Here is a 13,089-nt window from a genome sequence, read left to right as displayed (position 1 = left end):
GAGGAAGAGGCCCTGGACAAGTTCTAGCCACAAAGAAATGACCTGTCTTCTTCAGTGAGGCTCTATCAGTTGAGGTTTTGTGTTTTATTGTCTATTATAATGTTCATATGGGCAAAACCTGGAGTCTGGATGGAACCCCTGGAACCCTGCCCCCAAGTTAATTCTGATTGGTGAATAAAGATGCTGACAGCCAATTGCTGGGGTGCTGGGGGTTGGGGAGAGACATAGGTGGGGTTTAGGTTCTGGAGCTTGTGAACCACAAAGAAGGGATGAGAGAAACCACCATGGGATAGAAGAAGAATGTGCAGGAGAGAGCAGCCACGGGCTAGGGGGTAAGAGAACATGGCCCAGAGGGCTGCCTGGTTGGAGTTGAGAACAGCCCAGATGGAGCACAGTTAATAGTGAGTGGTGGCTTGGGGTTATCGGTAGGAAAGCAGAGTCTAACAGCATGGAGGATAGGCAGCTGCCCAGCTATTGTGCTGCCTAAGGCATATTTAAAAATATAAAGGCTGTGTACATGTTTCATCAGAGAACATAAATGGTGTAAGGCAGGTAGAAACCTCACACCACGATTTTTTAAATATTTTTTTACTACATCCACTCTCATCCCCAAATCTCAACCATCTCTCAGGGCTATCAAATTATGAATCCACATGTGGATTAATCTATTGATTAGGTCAGAATGCTCAGGGCTCCACAATCTCAGAGGTGCGTCCAGTAGCTGAGGACCAAAACACCTGACAAGCACACTTCATAGTGAACCCCCTCTGAAGAGGTCTGAAGAAATTTTAATCACGTGGATGAATTCACAAACATAGAATCTAAATAATGAGACTCTTGACCACACAGAGTGGCTGCATTTGCATCACCCAATAATTCAGACCACATTTTAAAAACTCATCAGCCTGTGTCGCTCTCAACCTTCCACTGCAAGAAATAAGTGATTTGGATAGGCACACCCAGGAAAGCATGGGTGATACATTTCGAACTAGCTGACAGAGATTTTAAATGGCTGAACCTCAAGGAATGGTTGCTAGGCATGCTAATTAAAGTTTCATTAGATCATTGTGGAATCACAGTGCATATGCATGTACCACCAAATAAATATGTACAATTGTTAGTTGTCAGGTAAGACAAAATCACCTTGCAAAAGTCGTGCAGTGTATCAAAAGAAAATAAAAGTTAACAATGGATGAATACATGAAATGCAGAAAGTCAAGGAGAATGGACAGAAATAATCAGAGTCTACAGGCTGAGGCAATTCGCCTTTGCATCTGCTTAGCATTTTATCTATCTGTCCCATCAGGTACTCTTCAGGTGCTCCAATGCCAAGCGAACCAAGAAGATCTACCTATGCAGAGCTGAAACCCAACTGGAGAAGACAGTTTGCAAGAAGTCTGTATTTCAGGAATGGTGTGTGAATAGAAATGAAAGCCAGAAACATGTCTCAAGAGTCGGCTGGGGAACTTCAGTTCACATTTCTGCTTCTCCTTAAGCACTCTGGGCACATAGGATGTATTTTCCTGACGTTGGTGGCTGGGGATGTACCCTAGTAGTAGCACAGCGTTTGCTCGGAATTCATAAAAACCTAAGTTTAATCTAAAGAGGGAAGAAAGGAGGAGGAGGAGGAGGAGGAGGAGGAGGAGGAGGAGGAGGAGAGAGAGAGAGAGAGAGAGAGAGAGAGAGAGAGAGAGAGAGAGAGAGAAAGGAAAGATGTTAAATTTTATTTTTATTTCACATGTATGGGTGTTTTGCCTGCATGTATATCTGTGCATGACGTGCATGCTTGCTGCTCATGGGGGCCAGAAAAGGATGGCATAGCTCCAGAACTGGAGTTAGATGGTTGTGAGCCTCCATGTCGGTACTGGGGAATCACACTTAGGTCCTCTAGAACCAGCAAGTGCTCTTAACTGCTGCATCATCTCCAGCCCCCCCAAGACAGGTCTTTTAAAAGAGATTTCTGTATTGTTGTATTGTGGGGGTATTTGCTTGCATATTTGTGCGGGTACCACATGTCTACGGCGCCTTAAGAGCTTAAAAGAGGGCACCAGAGTCTCTCGGACTGGAATTATAGAGTTGTGTGCCACTATGTGGGTGTTGTGACCCACAACTAGGTCTTCTGCAAAAGCAGCCAGTGCCCTTAACTGCTAAAGCCAGCTCTCTAGCTCCCTCCCTCTCTCCTTCCCTCCCCTCTTCCCTTCCTCCTTCCCTCCTCCCCCCTCTCTCTCTCTCTCTTCCTGTGTATATGTGATCTGTGTGTGCGTTTTGCTTGCAATGTCTGTGAACAGAATGTGCATCTGGTGCATATGGAGACCAGATGAGGACATCAGTCCCCCAGAACTGGAGTTAAAGTCGTTGTGAGCAGCCCTGTGAGTACTGAGAAAGAACCTGGGTTCTCTGCAAGAGCTACAAGTGCTCTAAAACCACTGAGCCGCGTCTCCAGGCCGAGAAGGGTTTTTCGTATGCTCACTGTATCTTATATTTTCCCACATTTAACATGGAGAGTACAGTTCTGTCTATGGGGTTTTAATATCCTTGGAGGTGGGCTGCATTGGGTGTGTGGTAAGCATTGCTTTCCTTTTCATGTTTACAATGATGTGTGGCTGCAGTATTAGTGAGACTGTTCGGTGGCCCCTCTGAACCTACCTTTAACTCCCTTAGACACCTTTGTTTGATACTTTGTTACTCATTTAAAGATCTTCCAAATAGGTAAAACGCAGCTTTAAGAAGCCTGGCCTTGAAAGGCAATTTTTGTATCAATTCAAACGTTTCCAATAGGCCTATGCCTTCTCTCTGTGGAACAGGGTGGCTGCTGACCTTCCCAATACATAGATGCCTCTTGACCACCACACACTAGTGAGAAAAAAAAAAGCCTTTAGCCTTGGCTCTTTACAACATACACCAGATAGAAGCTCATGGCTGGAGGCATTTATACCCCTCCTTTCTCTCACCGAAAGTCGCAAGTCATCTTTTAATTAAACTGGAAGATATTGTGGATGTTTGTTTTTAAAGACTGCTATGAGCAGAGACTCAACAACCATGGAGCTGCAGCGTGCACACAAGCCTACTTGCTTTTCCTCTTGAGCACAGAGCTGACCTACACTGCATGCCTGTCTTCCAGTTGCCAGTAAGCAAGGAGAGCAGGGGAGATAGGTGTGAGGTCCAGGCCTGCCCAATGGAAGCCACACAAGTGGTGTCCATGCTGGGGCACTGAAACCTTAGAGGATGCTCATGGTTAATAGGGGTCATGATGGGAAAGTCTGGGGCCCTGAATCAGGACCATTGATGGACCATTCACCCAAACAACACTGGATTGGTTTTTCTACTGGGGTTTATGTATCACGACATTGGTTTTTCCCCCCTACAAGTGAATAGGGAACACTTAGCAACATACTGGAATTGCTTTAACCAGCCAACCTCAGATCTGCACTTACTGGTTCCAGTGGTTGCTGTGAACTATTTGAAGATATTCCAGATGTTGAGTACATTTCTGGGATTGATCCAGTGGTTCTGGTGGTGGCAGAAGTGTAGTCCTCCTCATTTAGCTGAATTCGCTTTTCAGGTTGTATCTTCATTTCTGTGGAATTCACAGTACATTGGATTTCACATTTAAAAGTCACACACATGGTTTTTTGCAAAGATGCTGGGAAATGTTCTACCCTGTTCATTTCCAATGAGAAGGACACCTTCCCTCCCCTCTCCATTGTGTGAAGGTTTCCCTCAACCCACTGTCCTGACTGGCTACTTATTTCCAAATGACCAACAGTCAATACTGTGGGAAGAGTATGAAAAAGTAAACTTCTAACTATAGGGAAGTCCAGTGCATTAAGGATGACCTCAGACCTGGAGAGCAGAGCCAGCCTCACCTCCAACTATGGACTCTGAGGGTCCTCACTCTCTGCATCCATAGGTGAACATTCCACAAGCTAGAATCTACTGCCATGACCCTGCCCCAGACAGGCTCCATTTCTGCTTTGCATTGATGAGAGATAAGCAATCCATCATCCTTTATGAGGAAAAAGAAGTTTTCAGGGACCATTTGTGCATTCATTGCAATGCTGCTGTGGCTCTTGATGAATAGCAAGTAACAGCAAAGAGACAAAGAAAGAGACAGAAAGGGGGAGAGAGAATAGGATGGAGGGAAGGAAGAGGAGCAAAGGAAGATGGGAGAGAGGGGAATGGAGAGGGGGATGCAGAGAAGGGGGTGGAGAGAGGGGAAGGAAAAAGAGGAACAAATATCTGAAATAAACAATCCTCAAAATTCCCTACAATCTCTATTAGCAAATATGTTTGCTTCTCTGTAGGTGTGGGAAAACAAGTCTCCTGCAAAACTATTCACATAAAAGTGGACTTGAAGCATATGAAAGTGAAAGTTTGGACCTTTGCCACATAACGCTTAAAAGAATGTGCAAGTGATCTTTTTTAAAAGATTGATTTTTTAAAAAATTTTCTGTATATGAGTGTTTGCCTGCCTGTATGTCTGTGTACATGTGTGCAGTTTCAGTACAGGCCAGATGAGGGCGCTGGGTAACCCTGGGACTGGAGCTGCAGAGGTTGTGAGGAACCTAATTAAGGATAAGCTGAAAGGCTTCTCTTCTAGTATAAATAGAAATAAGGGAAGTAATGCTGTTGGGCTTTACTAAGGTCTTTTGTTAATCAACATGAAGATAGAGTGACTTGAAGACTCAGACACCAGACCCCACTTCAAGTGGCAGAGTTGAGAGAGGACCCAAGGAACATGGGTACCAACTGTGTGCCCCTCCACAGAGACGATGGAGGGAGAGGATGCAGGTCCTCTGAGAGGAGAGCACTTGTGTGCAGCTCTTGGTCTGAAGGTCTAGACAGAAGCAGGATTTTCTTGAAGCTTAGGCTGTTGGCGTGGACCTCCCAGTTCTGAGAAAGGGTCCTCTCTGTGTCTGCATACTATCTTATATGTTACAGCTTGAATGGAAAATGTCCTCTCAGGCTCCTGTGTTGAACCGTGGTTCTCCACTGGCGTACTGTTGTAGGACCTGGGATGTAGCCAGCAAACACATAGACAGGGAAGATGTTTGACCTTCAGATCCTGGCCTTAAGTTCTAGCCCCACTCTGATTGCTGGTACTCTGAGATGTAAGCAAGCCCCTGGCTTCTATGAACAATGCCACTGCCGCTGTGCCTTCCATCCATATAATAGACTGTAGCCCACAGATAAAAACTGACCTCTCTTAATGTGTTTCTTGTCAAGTATTTAGTGACAGAGATGAGAGCTACTGCAATGTCTTATGGTACAATGGCTACTTTAGCCCAACGGACAAGACCTCTGTATCCCTTTTCTGTTTTCCCAGTCTTACATCCCCAAGCATGTGATGTTGTGTGCACACGAGGGCCAGGGATATGAGTATGTGGGGTTAGGTGCGTATGGGGGAGGGTTAGAAGGATACATAGGGTTGAACTCAATTCTCAGTGGAGTTGCGCTAGCCATATTGGTGTAGAAAGGGTTTCCTGGGATATCCCTTCCCTACTGTGTTAAGTCAGTCAAAGGTTTAGGATTAGGGAGTTTCTTAATGCAAACTTGCCATACAACTGAGTTCTATGGGAGTTGTGTAGGAGAAACAAAAAACAGGCTTGAAATGAATAGAGAAAAATCCTTGTATGTAGGTATTCTTCCATCTATCAGAGATGAAAATATAAATAAAGGAGTTAGGGAGATGGCTTGGCAACTGTCTTAGTTAATGTTTCCATTGCTGTGAACAGACACCATGACCAAGGCAACTCTTATAAGGACAACATTTAATTGGGGCTGGCTTACAGGTTCAGAGCTTCAGTCCATTATCATCATGGTGGGAACATGGCAGCATTCAGGCGGGCATAGCACTGGAGGAGTTGAGAGGTCTACATCTTTATCTGAAGACTGTTAGCAGAATACTGGCTTCCAGGCATCTAGGATGAGGGTCCTATAGCCCACACCCACAGTGACACACCTACCCTAACAAGGCCACACCTAATAATGCCACTCCCTGGGCTGAGCATATACAAACCATCACATTCCACGCCCTGGCCCCCATAGCAAGTAAGGCATTTGCTGCTAAGCCTCACCCTGAGAGTTATATAGTGAAATGAGAAAGTATCACAAGCTGTCTTCTGACAGACCCATATAATAATAATAGTAATTATTAGTAATAATAACAACAACAATAATGTGTGTGTATACAGATGAATACACACACACACACACACACACACACACACACACACACACACACACATTGGTTTGGTTTGAGCACTGGCTTAGCATATACTATGCCCTGGTTTCAATCACACACATAAATGAATTTAAATAATATAAATTAGTGGAAGATTTGGTTATTGTTAAATCACAATCAAAACAGAGTTTGCCATAACCCACTGTTGTAAGCTGAATGCGTGTCTGCATTTTCCCACAACCTACTTGTCAAAGCTCTCACTCATAGCGTGGATATATTTGGAGATGGACCCTCAGGGGAAGAAACTAACAGACACACAGATAGAGTAGTAGAGCATATATCCCTGTGCATGCACACATGAGGTATATTTTCTTTGATAAGAATGTGGCGTTTCTTCATGTTCAGAAATTATAAAACAGGACAGCAATGTATTTCATCCTTAAACAAATAATCTATATTATACTGAAATATAACATTCTATATTCCTATGGAAACTTATGGTAAAACCAGGCTTGGTGGCCACACTCTGATGCCAGAGTTGGGGAGGTGGGGATAGAAGCAAGCTTGCAGGTCTCAGGCAGACAGCCTAACCTGATTGTTGAGTCCCAAGCCAGTTAGAGACACAGTCTCAAAATCCAAGGGGGATGAAGGGTAGGAGAAGGCTGAAAAGATGGCCTAAGGTTAGAATTTGGTTCCCTGCACCAACGTGGAAGCTCAGAACTGTCTATAATCTAGATCCAGGGAATGTGATGCCCTCTTCTGGCCTCTGTAGATACTGGCACTCACATGCACATACTCATGCATATATAAATATTAAAATAAATAAGTAAATCTTTTTTAAAAACAAAGGAATGATTTGGATGTCTCCTGAGAGACTACAGTCAAGGTTAATTTCTGACCTTCAAATATGCACACATATGAGCACATTTTATATGCATGTGCAACCATATACACACACATTCACTTGAGGCATGGACACATACATTACTTATGCACATGCACAAACAGAAGCATTCACAAAGTGTCGTGCTGTTGTTGCCTTCCCTTGTGACTGCCCTCTAATAAATCTAGGAACAAAGGGATTGCCACTGCCATCAACATGGACCCATCTTGGCCAAATGTGCTTTGCTCTGTTGCAACTGTCATGTGTGTCCCTGTATTTCATTTGCTAGGTAAGCGGGCCTCTATTCTCACAAAACAGGACCTGAAAATTCAACATTGCTTATACATCAGTGTTAAGAAGTGTACAAGCCCAATTTAAGCCTTTTGTCAAGCCTGGCTACATTTTCACAGTAACAGTTTCAAATCAAGAATTGGGTGTCTTTGGGCCATAACCTCTTTCAAGTTTGACTAGCATCAAGAGTCTTAAGGGCAATTTTTAAAAATCATTTTTATTCTTTTGAATTTGTTTATATCTTTTAAAAAAAAATCAAATGCCCACCATTGCACCCATTCATCTCTGCTTTCTGACCAGGCCACTTAATTATCAGAAGCATTGACAGCAAGTCTCCCTCTTTTCAGAACAGAGGCAGACACCTTAGAGAAGCCAGTATGCCTTTGAAAAGCCTTCCACTGGGGCATTAATTGCTATTCAGAGCTAAATCCTGAATGCCTGGAGACTTTTGTCTTCCTGGAGGCTTGCCTGTCATCATGACTGGATTATCTGGCTATTCAACTGAGTTCTCTTCAGCATGCCTACCCTCTACACTATGCAGGAAACCTGAGAGATAAGAAGACAGGGGAATCTCTGTAAGTATAAATAGGTATGAGCAGATGGCAGCCTCCCTCCTGACAGGCCAGCATGGTGATCAGTTAATCTGCAAACAGACCCCAATGCCCTCTTTGCTGGACGTTGCAATAGTGTTAGGCACATCAGGGGGAAGAGGGGTTTGGAGTTAGGCAGTTCAGTTTATCTTAAATTGGGTTCTAGTATTTGTTTTCCATTTGTGACAGTTTTAAAATTAAAGGCTTCTTTCGTTTGTGTGTGTGTGTGTGTGTGTGTGTTAGAGAGAGAGACAGACACAAAGAGACAGAAAGAGACAGATATACACACAGAGAGGCAGACAGACAAACAGACAGGCAGACAGAGAATACACACACATTTGCAAGTGCATTCAGAGGCCAGAAGATTTTTTTTTTTTTTTTTTTTGAGACAGGGTTTCTCTGTATAGGCCTGGCTGTCCTGGAACTCACTCTGTAGACCAGGCTGGCCTCTAACTCAGAAATCCACCTGCCTCTGCCTCCCAAGTGCTAGGATTAAAGGCATCTGCCACTACCACCCAGCTAAGAGGCCAGAAGATTTTGAGCAGCCTGATGTGGGTGTTGAGAACAGAATTTTGATCCTCTGGAAGAGCAGCCAGCGCTCTTAATCACTAAGTCATCTCTCCAGCCCCTTATTATTTACATTTCTTTTTTTCTAGTGAGGGTACATTGTGACGTTCTAATACCTAATGTAGCTGATCCCCTCACTACCATCGGTTCCTCCGACCCTGCTTCACTGCTTACTTCCGTTCCCAGCATTCCCCTGTCCATGGTCACATGACATGTGTTCCGCTACCTCCAGCCTCCTCCCATGCAGCCTTGATTTCTCATCTCATGGCTCCATCTCTAGTTTCCTGGTTTCTACCCTTACCCTCTCTCACACACAAGCACATAATAAAAATCAGAAGCTAAATCTAAATCTCATAAAGTTGACAAGATTGCAGATGACTCCAGAAACAAAGACCATTATTTAGACATCAAAAATCATAGTAATAGATTATTTTAATACATTTAATTTATGAAAGGTACTGAATTAATTATGTTAAGGGGTAAAATTTGATTAATAAGGGAGACTGAAATAGGTATTTAATTTAAATAATTGTGTATTTGTGTGTGCATACACAAGTGGGAAATTTCTCTATTAATTACATTTCTGCATGTGTGTTAGGAAATGAACATCAGTCACATATTTTTTTTTTAACTTGGATTTTCGAGACAGGGTTTCTCTTTATAGCCCCGGCTGTCCTGGAACTCACTCTGTAGACCAGGCTGGCCTCGAACTCAGAAATCCGCCTGCCTCTTCCTCCCAAGTTCTGGGATTAAAGGCATGTGCCATCACTGCCCAACCATAATTTTTGGTAAACTGAAAAATAAGTACAGTGATATATTTTACAGCCATCAATTTATATGTATTCTGCCTGATATTTAGGCTCTATTACATAAGTGGAAAAGAGAAGCCATTTAAGTATCTTAATTTATCTAAGGGAATTTAATTAATTTGGTACTAAATGCTCAATGGTTGAACATTTCTTAAGCCTCTGTGCATATATAGATTAAACCATACACATTCTGCTGTGGGTGTTTCTCCTTCCCTACTCCTGAAACCTTTGGAAAATATCACTAATTTAAGCCACCATATGGCTATATGTCTGTGTGTGGAAAATTAGAGTTAATTATGAAGTATTTCCCCCCAGAGAGCCCGGATTAATAGAAACTCAGTTTGAACAGAGGCCACCATGGACAGGGAACATTCATTTGATCTGACAGTACACATGGACCAGGCTGTGTTCAGCAGAGCAGTCAGCAGATTGAGCACTGAGGCAGGAAGGTGAGTACCAAGGGCCATCATGGGGCAGCACTGGCCCAGAAGACTGCAAACTGAAACAGGGTTTGCAGGCTCACAGTGAGCACTCTCCTGGCATCTCAGAGAGCTGATGGAATGGATGTTTCATAGAACAAAGTGAGTTACCATGGACAAGTCACACCAAACTTGTTCCCTTGCCGAAGATTACTGAGTGACTTGCATCCGGGCGTCTCAGCTGCCACCCCAATAAATTCAGGGACAACAAACTTAAAGACCTAGCAAGACCATGCAGATGAAAGCACCCACTTCTTATATTTTTATTGGAAATGACTCAGTGCTGGAGTAGCATAGACCTCCTGGGCTGATCAGTTTGATGCCACCCTCCTGTGTTCATGGTGATACTAAGAAAGAAAACTATGGGTGCCCCTGTCCCCGGGAATGGTTGACACAAAGGTGGAGGGGTGATGATTGGTGAGAGATCCAGTACCACGATGGAGCCCTCATCTCTAAGGAGAGATAATTAGCAAACTTGTTAACCCAAAGACTCACACCTCCACCTTCTGTGATTCTTCATCCAAAGCCAGATAGTGAGATTGCCAACTTGGTCACACAGTGAATTACCTTCAAAGAGTGCATTCATTTTTCTTGATTTCTAACATTTCATGGTAATACTTACATTCCCGTGACTCTGCCTTCTTCGGTGGACATATGAAGAACCACTTCAGAATTGTGAATTGTGTGTGATTGGTCAGTGATACCAAACCCATCTTAATCCATCTATTTTCCAAGGTAGAGATACCCTCAGTTAAATAATTCTTTGTGACATGGAATTTTTCTTTTCCTCACTGGGAAATAAGGAAATGCAGTGGGTTAAGAAGGCTGCCTATATATTTAATACTCCCAGGAGCTGGGCATTACTTGACTCCCTGAATGAATTTGATGGTTAGGGAGTCTCATGAAATACAACTTGTGATAAAAACAAAGTCTGTCTTCCCCTCCCATTTGATTTAATAACATTTGCACAGCACTGCTTTGGTATAATGATTTGTATGGTGGGTTTTTTGTTTGTTTGTTTGTTTGTTTGTTTTTGTTTTTTGGGGTTTTTTGTTTTGTTTTATTTTTTTAGGTTTGGTTCAAAATACAAGGTGACGGCCATGCAGAAAGTTTACAGTTGCTAGGAGAACCCTGCAGTAGGCTCACCCAATCAGAACAAAAGGGAGGTGGTTATCAAGGAAAGGCAGAAAGTGTGAGGAAGGCATTTCTAAAGGAAGCAGGGATCAGACAGGGGTGTTACCAAGAAAACTGAGCATAACATTCTCCTTTGTTCTCAGTTCCAAGGGAACTGGCTCATCACCCTGCTAACTCCCCTACTGAGCTCTAGAGCTGGTGGCAACCAGGATCATTAGCCAGAGCTGCACACAGGAAGACCCCACAAACCTGTAGGAACAAAAAGGTATCAAATACATACTCCTTTTACAGGATCCTGGAGTTTACACATATAAGCTGTGATCCAGAGCCCCGCCAGACTGTGCCAGACTGTTTAGTTGTTGACCCCTAATTTGGTTTTTTGTTTGTCTGTTACCTCTACACAGTATCACAGTGGAAGATGATATTTATGTGAGACTTGGGACTGGGAAAGGTTGTGTTTAGAGTGTCAATAGAGGGCTAAAAAATGGGGGGAGAGGTATCATAATGGTCCTTATTCTAGAAAGTTCTGTGGTTTAACACGGGCGTTAAAAACAGGAAACCACACTGGGTGGTATAATAAAGAAAGGTGAGCAAGCCAAAGGGAACAAGCCAGTAGTCAGCCTCTGCCTCGGTTCCTGCCTTGGCTTCCATCAGTGATGAGCTATGAGCCATCTGTCAGATAAACCCTTTCTTCAGTACAGCAGAGCAACAAACCGAGTTTCTCTGGTCCACAATACATGTCTTTCCCCTAGTAAAACGTATGTGTATAAGGTGAGTGTTTTACCTGCATGTATGTATGTACACCATGTGTGTGAAGCCCCTGGAATGGGCAGAAGAGGGTGTCATATCCCCCAGAACTGAAGTGACAGATGGTTTGACCCATCGTGTGGGTGCTAGTAATCAAACCTGGGTCTTGTGAAAGAGCAGCCAGTTTTTCTTAATCCCCAATGTCTCACCCAGCCCGCACAACACATTTCTATACATGTGTTTTCTCCTGTTCCTGTAACCTGGTTTGTGAGTATGTGGTATGCATGTATTTAGTGGGAATTTTGGTTTCTTAAAAACAACAACAACATAGAAATAGTATGTGAATATTTTGTTTTAATCCCAGGTGTGGAGATATGGGGCTACTTCACAGCAGGTGACTATGATTTGCCTCATGCTCTAATAGGGGCATGGTTTTGCCAGCTGCAGATAGTTTCTGCAAGTGTGTGATGTTTGGAATTCTGGGGATTTTTCAATGGATATATAAATGCCAGATAGTGTGGTGGCTGGTTGGTTAGTTGATGGTTGGATGTTATTGGCTGTGTTATGTCAAGTGGTCATGTGTGAAGAGATGAAGGAATTACATATTTTGATAGTGAAGATCAAACTTGCTCCAAGGAACTTGATGCCCCTAATCAGCAAGAAGTAGTCTAATGATAATGTCACCCCCTCTCCGATCTATTCTCTTTTCTCTCCTACCTAGTGTTAGGGGGCTGAAAGGTGGAAGAAGAGAAGTAGAGAAAATGGAAGAAAAAAGAATCCACAAAGTAGCAAATGCTGGTGACACATGTATTACCATATACTTAATCTTTGCATTTAGATAAAATCCTAGAAAGAAAATCTAAATGCCGCCACTTAGAAAATAACAGTTGTAATTCTATGACCATAAATACAGTTTCATTTCTTGGTATAAACAGAAGGTACCTACAGAGTACTCCTGCAGATGGGCATTCAGACACAGATCCACCTAAGACATGGATTTACAGTGTGGCCACATCTCTGATTATAGCATGCAAGCTGTTTAATGCTGTATTTCATGCAGGCTTTCCCACGGCTTTGCTACGTTCCTGATCCCTGGGGAATGCTGGCTGATGGGTTTCTAATCTGGCGATATCGACATCCACCCGGTAGCACTTTCTAGATGAAAACACACCAGCATAAAACACACACACACACACACACACACACACACACACAAACTAATGAAGCAAAATAAAAACTTATACTTTCTACAGAGCTTCAATCAGACCAACTGAGAAGCTGTCTAGGGGACTTGTCTCAGCAGCTACCAAGTTCCTTCAGTGACACTTGGCGCTGTCCAAGTGAGAGTCCCTGACCACTTCAGCTACCATTTTAATTTGCTTTCGATTTTAAACACTTAGATGAG

At 43.2% G+C, this 13,089-nt stretch overlaps 1 long non-coding RNA gene across 1 annotated transcript; it reads right to left on the bottom strand.

Moving 5' to 3' along the window:
* Window positions 1-750: 750 nt before the first annotated feature.
* On the bottom strand, window positions 751-3,571 carry Gm40329. The gene is made up of 2 exons (XR_868524.1): window positions 3,435-3,571; window positions 751-1,599 (listed from the first exon to the last, which is right to left on the bottom strand). It is a non-coding gene; the product is annotated as a predicted gene, 40329 (long non-coding RNA).
* Window positions 3,572-13,089: the final 9,518 nt, after the last annotated feature.

This window comes from Mus musculus, chromosome 5 (genome assembly GCF_000001635.26).
Source record: "Mus musculus strain C57BL/6J chromosome 5, GRCm38.p6 C57BL/6J".
NCBI classification, from domain to species: Eukaryota; Metazoa; Chordata; class Mammalia; order Rodentia; family Muridae; genus Mus; species Mus musculus.
Note: the sequence above shows the minus strand (reverse complement) of the source record. Positions and strands in the feature narration are given on the sequence as shown.